An 8,703-nucleotide genomic window follows, 5' to 3' on the forward strand; every position below is an offset into this window, starting at 1 on the left:
TGTGAATTAAATATAGGAAAATGCATTATTTTCACTTAAAAAATGCAAAATATAGAGGATAAAATAATAATAAATGGTGATAAATTGCACCATAGAGAAAAATGAATTTCAGAACTGCCACAGAAGTAGCTCTGGGTCTTGATGGGTTAACATACCTCTGCTTTGGTTTCATTTTCAAGCCATGGGCTCTTCACCTTTTTTTGTTAACATCATTGACTATTGGGATGCACTGCCAAGGGAAAACCCAGACCCAAGTTTTCATATGCTGTCAAGCTGAAAAAAAAACACCCATCCTTTTAGTGTTGTTGACTGCACCCCAGCTTCCCTATCTAGCTCTGTTTAGGCCATAAATAAAGTGTGAAACTGATTTTCCTCCCTGATGTTGCGGTGGATGGTCCCTGGAGAATCTTAGAAAAAGATTTTATACAAGATACGTCATTGTAATATTCCTTATTTCACACTGTGCATATGAGAGAGCCAGAGCCAGGTGATAAATCATCTTTATTTACCAAAGAAGAATTGTTTTTTTCCCAATAATAATGAGTTTGTCAGCGTACTTTCTCTGGTAGAACGCTAAAATAATTCATACTGGACATTTTAAAACTACCTATAAACATATTAATAATGTTCCAGCCTTTTGCTTGTTTTACCTTCTAGTGGCTGTAGTTTTCAAGACCTTTGCACTATTATTGTTTTTTTATCTTTTCTATTCACCATTAATTAATTGACCTTTCACTAAGCCCCTCCCAAAAACAGCTACTGTCCTTTCCTACGTTAGCGATGTGAATGGAGCTCATAGACACAATATCGTTGTTTATATGGTTAGTTACTTAATGCAATGATTAATGTCTATGATTTATCCGCTGGAAACTTTCCACCACTCAGTTAAGGTAAGACACTGGGGCAATGTTAGCATTTGCTTCTTTGATTGCCTGTAGCTGTATCCTCCTACACTGGAAGTTGCCTAAACCTCCAGCAGAACACGCCTGGATAACAGACGTAATGTCTTTGTTGAAACTGGAAAAGATCAAATTTCCTCTCAGAAGATCAACCGAGAAATTTTACAGTACATGGAAGCCTTTCCTCTCTTACTTTGATAAAACATCTATAGAAAACGTAACAGAAGAGAATAGCTATAACACTTGTAATTAAGTGAATGTGGACCAATATGTGGGGGTGGGGTGGGGTACTACTTTTCTCCCTTTTTTAGTTTATGTTTTTGTTTGCTGTTAGTGGATTTTTTTTGTTGTTTTTGGGTTGTTTTTTTTTGAAAACTGGAAAATTGGACATATGCTTATACCTGTGCTCAGAGAATGTGTGTACTGAAAATGTGTCCTAAGAAAAAGATTAATTAAAAAATATAGAGAGAGATTAAAGACATCCTGCTGAGCAACTAAAAAAAAAAAAAGACAACATGGCAAAACTGACAACGTGGTGGCGTAGCGGTTAGCATCTAAACTGCACAGCATGAAGTTGTGAGTTCGACTTGCAGTCTTTCTGTGTTTTATTCTGTCAGGGTCGCGTCTACCGATTGTGGGCCCCATGAAAGCTAAACGCTGTGGGCCCTTTCTTAAAATTCAGGATCTTGTCGATCTGTCGGAGCAGGGGGTTGCGGTCCATATATAACATCACTTGTGCTAGCGTGAAAACAAAACTGAAACTTAACATGCTTTCAACGTCCGATTCCCGACTTCTGTTCCTCTCTTATACAGCACATCTTACATGAAATTTTCACAACTTCTAACCTGTATCCACTGGACCCCCTCCTCTGCTCTGTGGGCCCCCCACAAATGCTGGGCCCCATGAATTTGTCATGCCCCCCCCATCAGCGCCTGAGCATTCTGTGTACCAAAACAGGTACTTATGCTGCGTTTCCACTATGTGGAAGCGGCTCGACTTGACTTGGCTTGACTCGACTCGGGTACCAGGTCCTATTCCTGGAGACCGTTTCCATTACGGGACACTACCGACTTTACAGTACCTGGACGTCATAGTGATGCAGCATGTTACTTCCGTGTTGTCTACTTAGAGAGTTGCTGATAAACTCGCTTGTTGCGTGTTGTCTCGTCAAGCTCATGCTGAATTTTTGCATCAGCCGCCAAAGACTGAACCTCCTGACTGAATGGTGTAGTTTTTGGGCTGTCATCATGTGGATTAACCTACCGCTACATTTACTATAAACTTCCGCATCTGTTTTTTGTAAAACGGCGGGTCACAGAGACAACTGTCTGACCAATCAGTGGTCTGCAGTGTTTACGCGTCACATTTTAGTATCTGGTCCCCGGTCCTGGAACCTCGGCGGAGGTGATACAAAAAAACTAGTACTGGGTACCAGATTCCAGGTCCTTTTTTGTAATGGAAACACAAAAAGGCCGAGTCGAGTCGAGCCGATACCACGTAGTGGAAACGCAGCATTATACTGTCGGTTAATTCCCCTGTTGGTACTCACTGTTCCTAATGTGTGCTATGTGCTAATGCTAAAGGTAGGTACTGTGTGTGTGTGTGTGTGTGTGTGTGTGTGTGTGTGTGTATTAGCATGCAGACCAAATTTCTCTGCGGGAAAAAAACAAGTGAACCTTTATCTTTTTAGGTTAGTGTTAGCTAAGTTAGCACACACTTGTTAGCAAACGACAAACACGTGAGAAACCAATTTTACTATTTCTTTTACATGGTGTATTTTTTCCCACATTTTTTCAGAAATTATTCACTGAAAGGGAAGGGAGTTATAATTTAAGGGGTAGATTTAATTTCTAAATTCAGAGGGTGTGCACTACTAGGAAAAGTTTTAGTGTATCTGTGTGTGGTGTTAAAGTATGGAATAGACTGAGGGAGGAGCACAAGGAATGTTCAAACATAAGCCAATTCAAAAACACTTATAAGAACAGGTTTTTCACAAGATATAGGGATGAGGGTTATTAACTGTCACCATATGTTCACTGTTGTTTATGTATAGATTTCTTTCTTTGAGTTATTTATTATTTGTTATTTATTCACCAGCACAACTAAGAAATGCATTGGTAAAAGATTATGTGTATTTGTATACACATATGTGTACTTGTGTGTTGTGGGTATATAAACGTATGTATGTGTATATGGATGAATGAGTGTGTGTGTGTGTGTGTGTGTGTGTGTGAATAGATATATAAATATAAAAGAGTAACAGAAAAGGAAGAGGGACATATATATTATTAATAATATTTTAGGGAGAGGGGGTGGGATTAAAAAAAAGTTGCATTTCTTCCCTCTCCTTTTCGGGTAAATGTAGATGGAACTATTGTGCTGTTCTTCTCTCTAAGATTGTTATGATTGTTGATATTTGTATTACTATGTATGTTTTTGCTTGTTCGCACATATGTTAAATTTCATTGCATGTTCGGAATAAATCACTAAATCGTAAATCACAAAATTACCCTCAAATGACACACAACCATCTAACTTAAGATGAATGACCGTCTTTGTTACCTAACAACTAAACTAAACTAAACTAGCCAAACATTAGCTAGTTTAGCCTTTGGCGTTTTTGTTGATCAAATTAAAACTGCATTGTGAAGGTATTTTTTCTAGTCTGTTTGATGAACCTGCTGCTTTCATAACTGTTATTACAGAAATTTACAACAGCCTCCTGTGGAATCTCTCTCTGATAACACAGGAAAAACCATAAAGTGATGGGCCGAGTGCCAAAGCTTGACAGGCATAGCAACAGTAACCAAGCAGGGTGGGGCTTAGAGAAGGGTTAGCGGTTTGTGGAGTTTTACGTTGGGCATGTTGGATGGTTAACCCCACTTTAAGTCATAGAACTGTCAACCTGTTGGTGCAGATGATGAGTAATTACATGTAATATTATGGTCTGTAAATAAGACTGGTTTCCATTCATTAAACACCTGATGATGATCCGAACATAAAAACATAAAAGGCACAATTCAGCACACGTCCATAGCAGTACTTGTTGGTGAACATGCAACAATTTTCCCTGGATAGAGAAACTGTAAAATTATGCACAACAGAAAAAGGAATATTGTATGTGCATCCTGAAAATGTAATTATAGGGCCTGTAAACAGAATACAGAGTGTATGCAGGATATTATGTTTAAAGTCTAATTTTCCACGAAGATAAGAATACCAATAAATCTGGTTTTCTTACAGTGAACAATGCAATATTCAGACAACATATGCTGAAAGAAAATAAATAGTTTTACATCGTTTCACTGCTGATCTCCAAGGCAACAGCAAGCGGGTCCACTGAGTACATGCTTTGTGTTGACATGGTAACAGGACACCTCCTACCACGCATGTTTTCTAGTGTCTGTACACAGCTCACAGTCCTGCTGGGTGGAAGCATGGTTTCAGGCATGTTCACATTGATGTTTATAGAACAAAGACACAGGAACGATATGAAAGAGCAGAATGTTTTAACAAATGTTTTCTTTGACGCAGTCGGCAGGAGTTACATGATAGATGCTTGGAGATGTTCTGGCTTTGTTACTCCAGGATGTTAGAGGGAAAAAAATTAAATCAAGCTTGACTGAAGACACGAACATTATGTGTTCCGTTCCATCTGCTGGTCACTACTTTCTACATCCCTGCAGTTTTATGGAAATCTGTCATTTGAATCATCTGAGGCAGAAATAGTCCTCTGCTCTGAGGACTGTGAAGTCGTCTGCCTCTACATGTTGCATCAAACCACCGCTTTGAAATTATGACTGGAGATTGAAGGCACACAGGGGAAATATCCAGCTTACTTCATTATGACTGAATGGGTCTCTTGCTGCTATTTTGCACATGAAATGACAAATGGCAGATGTATCTTTAGAAAAGGCCCATCTCCTTCTAACAAGCTACAAACACCCTCATCCATCTGCGCATACTGCATTACATTTCAGTCTTTTTTGGCCAGATTAGAACTGATGAGCCACGTTTGCAGGAAGTGGCAACTGTGAGACTGTGTGTGGGTGGGTGCTGAATTGCTGGAGGCCCATCCACTTTACACGTTACTTAGTCTTTTTCCTTTTTTCGGTAGCTAAGGAATAGTAGTCCTGTGCTCCACTTCAGTGTTCATGTGCACTCACACCTCTTGTACCTGCTGCAGAGGCCTGTGTTGACCTTATAGCGTTTAGCTGTAAGCAGTTTTATTGTTTATTACCATTTGATGCTGTATGAGCTGCAGCATTAAGAATGGAGAGTTGTGAAGTTTACAGCCTTATGTCTGAGACAAAGAACTCAACAGTTTCTTTTCCTTGTTGTAAACATGTTGTGCTTTTGCACCCTCTGCTGGGTCATAATGAGTTTAAGTCATAAACTACAGGGGTTGGACAAAATAATGGAAACACCTTCACCTCAAGATGATAATGCCCCAATCCATACAGCTAGAATTGTTAAAGAATGGCATGAGGAACATTCTAATGAAGTTGAGCATCTCGTATGGCCGGCACAGTCCCCAGACCTCAATATTATTGAGCATTTATGGTCAGTTTTAGAGATTCAAGTAAGATGTCGATTTCCACCGCCATCGTCTCTAAAAGAGTTGGAGGGTATTCTAACTGAAGAATGGCTTAAAATTCCTTTGGAAACAATTCACAAGTTGTATGAATCAATACCTCGGAGAATTGAGGCTGTAATTGCCGCAAAAGGCGGACCTACACCATATTAAATTATATTTTGTTGATTTTTTAAGGTGTTTCCATTATTTTGTCCAACCCCTGTATCTAATTGCATTATGTAAAAAAAAAAAAAAAAAAAATATTTGCACTACAATAATTTATACATACACATATATTTTTACAGACTGTATTCCTGTACATATCCACTCACTGTATAAATACTTCAATTTGCACTATCTGTACATATTACAACATAAAACCCACTGTAAATAATATACGCATATACATATATTTTTAATAGACCGGACCCACACATCCACTCACTGTATAAAAACTCTAATTGCACTCTGTACATATCACAATGTAAATCCACTGTAAATCTCAACTCATTGTAGTCTTTGTCTTTTGTGGACTGTTTGTCTATATTGTGTCGAGGTCCACATGTTGTTCTGAGTTCATGTTGGAACTGTATGTTGTGTGAGCAATGTAAAAACCAAAGCCAAATTCCTTGTATGTGTTCATATACTCGGCCAATAAAGTTGATGCTGATTCTGATTCTGAAGTCTAAATATGTATATGGAGAAAAATATGAAGAAGCTGGAGCCAAGCTTGTTAAAGTCAGGTTTTCATCTGTATTTACACAAAGAAATGAAATTTTCAGAATACCACCAAAAGAAAACATGGATTTCTGTGTGTTCCCCCCCCCGCCCCCCCTTTTTTTTTTTTAATTCTTTTTTAACTTGTCTTGTCCAGCATCATAATAGCAGAATGGTAGTCTGGCTTCTTTTAGTGCTGAGCAAATTTGCTTTGCCAAGGGAAACTTCATAAAGTATATGAGGCTCCCCTTGATATTCTACTGTCTTTATTATGAGTTTTGTTGAACTACATTTTGATGCCGAACCTGACAAGAAGGATCAGGGGGAAGGAGAAGAAAGGGAGAGGAGAGAAGGAAAGAGAGTGAAAAGGGGAGAAAAAGGAAGAAGAAGGTGGCGAAGACCCTCACAAGAAAATATCAACAATAGTAACAATAACAACCATGGTGATAATTATAATGATTACAATAACTAGAACCGAAATGTCTGTGTGTTTCCATCTAATACTCTTGTGTAAATATTAGGACTTGGTTTGTGGAGATAAGGACTGGGTGCTTATTCGCAGGAGCTACATATTTTAACTGTGATTTTTTTTATGAAAGGCTGCAGATCAGATGGAAATCTGATGTCAGGATCTTGAACATCACAGGCTTAGTCACCTAAGGGCGTAAAAGCTCTGAACTTGAGTTTCCTTTGATGCTTTGGCGTGGGAGTTTGGAGAGTTGGACTCAATGCATTCATTTTACTGACTCCTTCAGTGGTTGAAGGCCTAGCTTGTTACCTGCACAGTCTATATTTTAAGTTAGACACTTTAGCAAAATGTAAAGACCTGTTTTAGCGTTGGGAACAGATCCCACATTGTGCAACACAAACATGTACTTTGTGCCACATTTGATTTGTTGGAATTTGTTCGAACTATGTTCTGCAGACACCCACTAAAAGAAGATGTTCATATTAATGTTGGGAATTTGTTAGGACAGAAAAGTACACACCTACCTAATGTACTGTGGGATCATAGATAGATGTAACTGATTCCAAACTGGGAAGTTGTAGAAATGTCAGGTTGCATCGGAATTTGAACTCAGAACACTGGATTCAGAGTCCAGAGTGCTAAATTTTACACCATGGAACCAGATTCAGCTGTGGTTGGACAGAGGCACATGTCCAATATACTGGCAGGACAAAAATGTCTTTACCATCGATTATATATTAGAAGTGGACATGGAACCAGTTTTTGGTTGAGCCAGTCTAAGATCCATGACTTATACTAGAGCTGGCCAACAGGGGGAGGTAGAGATCTTTTTTCTTCAAATATGAAATCATTTCATAGTGTCCATCATTGTTTACACTCTATGGAATAAACTGAAGCTTAAAGTCTGACTTGACAGGTGAGCAAGCTGTCAATTAAGCCCCAACAAAGCCGACAATTTTAGTTATATTTGATGACTTTTATTTATTTTAGTCTGCTTTCTATCTTTTACTTTTAGTCATTTTTAAGCATGATCAGTGAGCTGCAGGGAGTACCTGTCCATGTCTTTGTCTGTGCTGGTTTTAATTTTTCCCCTGTATGTGTCCTGTGGTTTTAATGTTTTTTCTGTGTGTGAGGTGCCCTCCCCAGACTGCAGAACAAACCTACCTACAGGTATTAATAAAGTCACCTTGAACCTTGACATCAAACCCTTGTAAGAACTTCACAGCCTCATGTATGGAGCAATGGAGAGGGAGTTAATATTTTTAGGACGAAATTCAATACACGTCTGTAGTAGTCACATATTTTTGGAGCCAACATCTTAAGATACTTTTGCAATGGTGAGAAGTCTAACACCTTGGAATATGAAGAACTCATTTGTAATTATACTCTTCTTTTTTCTTTTGTTCAGACAAGGTATAGTTTTTAGACGCTACCTGCTTGACAGTTTCGACTGTGACTTCAGTCTTCCTCAGAAGACCCTGTCTGAAAAAAAGAAAAAAGAAAAGTATAATTACATTAACAGAAGACAAAATGAACATCATAAGCATATTATCCTATCTTTTTGGGGTGTAGTCAGTTACAGCTCTATAGAACTGGAGTTACAACAACTACCAACTCTGGTTTCTTTCAAATGTTGGCCAACACCCAGGTTGTCAGCTGGAGTAAATATAAAATCAGTGGATATATCAAAGTTTCTTTTTTTTTTTTTTTTTTTAATTATTATTTTCATTTGAAACTGTCATAACCTGGCTCTAGGCCATGACAAAAAGATGGGAGAAATACACAGTGCTAACTTAATGCAAAATATTTATTAAAGTATAAAGCAAGATAATCAAAATATACAATCAATATGAGGTGTGTAAGTGGATGTGTGGATAGTATAAGTGTAAGGTTGTGGGGCTGAAAGAAACAAAAGGTGCTGGTAGGGGGGAGAGAGAGAAGAGAAGAGAAGAGAAGAGAAGAGAAGAGAAGAGAAGAGAAGAGAAGAGAAGAGAGAGCGTGCACCACGTCAGATCTGGCACTATTATGGTCCTCAGGAACA

This window comes from Sphaeramia orbicularis, chromosome 5, assembly GCF_902148855.1.
Source record: "Sphaeramia orbicularis chromosome 5, fSphaOr1.1, whole genome shotgun sequence".
NCBI classification, from domain to species: domain Eukaryota; kingdom Metazoa; phylum Chordata; class Actinopteri; order Kurtiformes; family Apogonidae; genus Sphaeramia; species Sphaeramia orbicularis.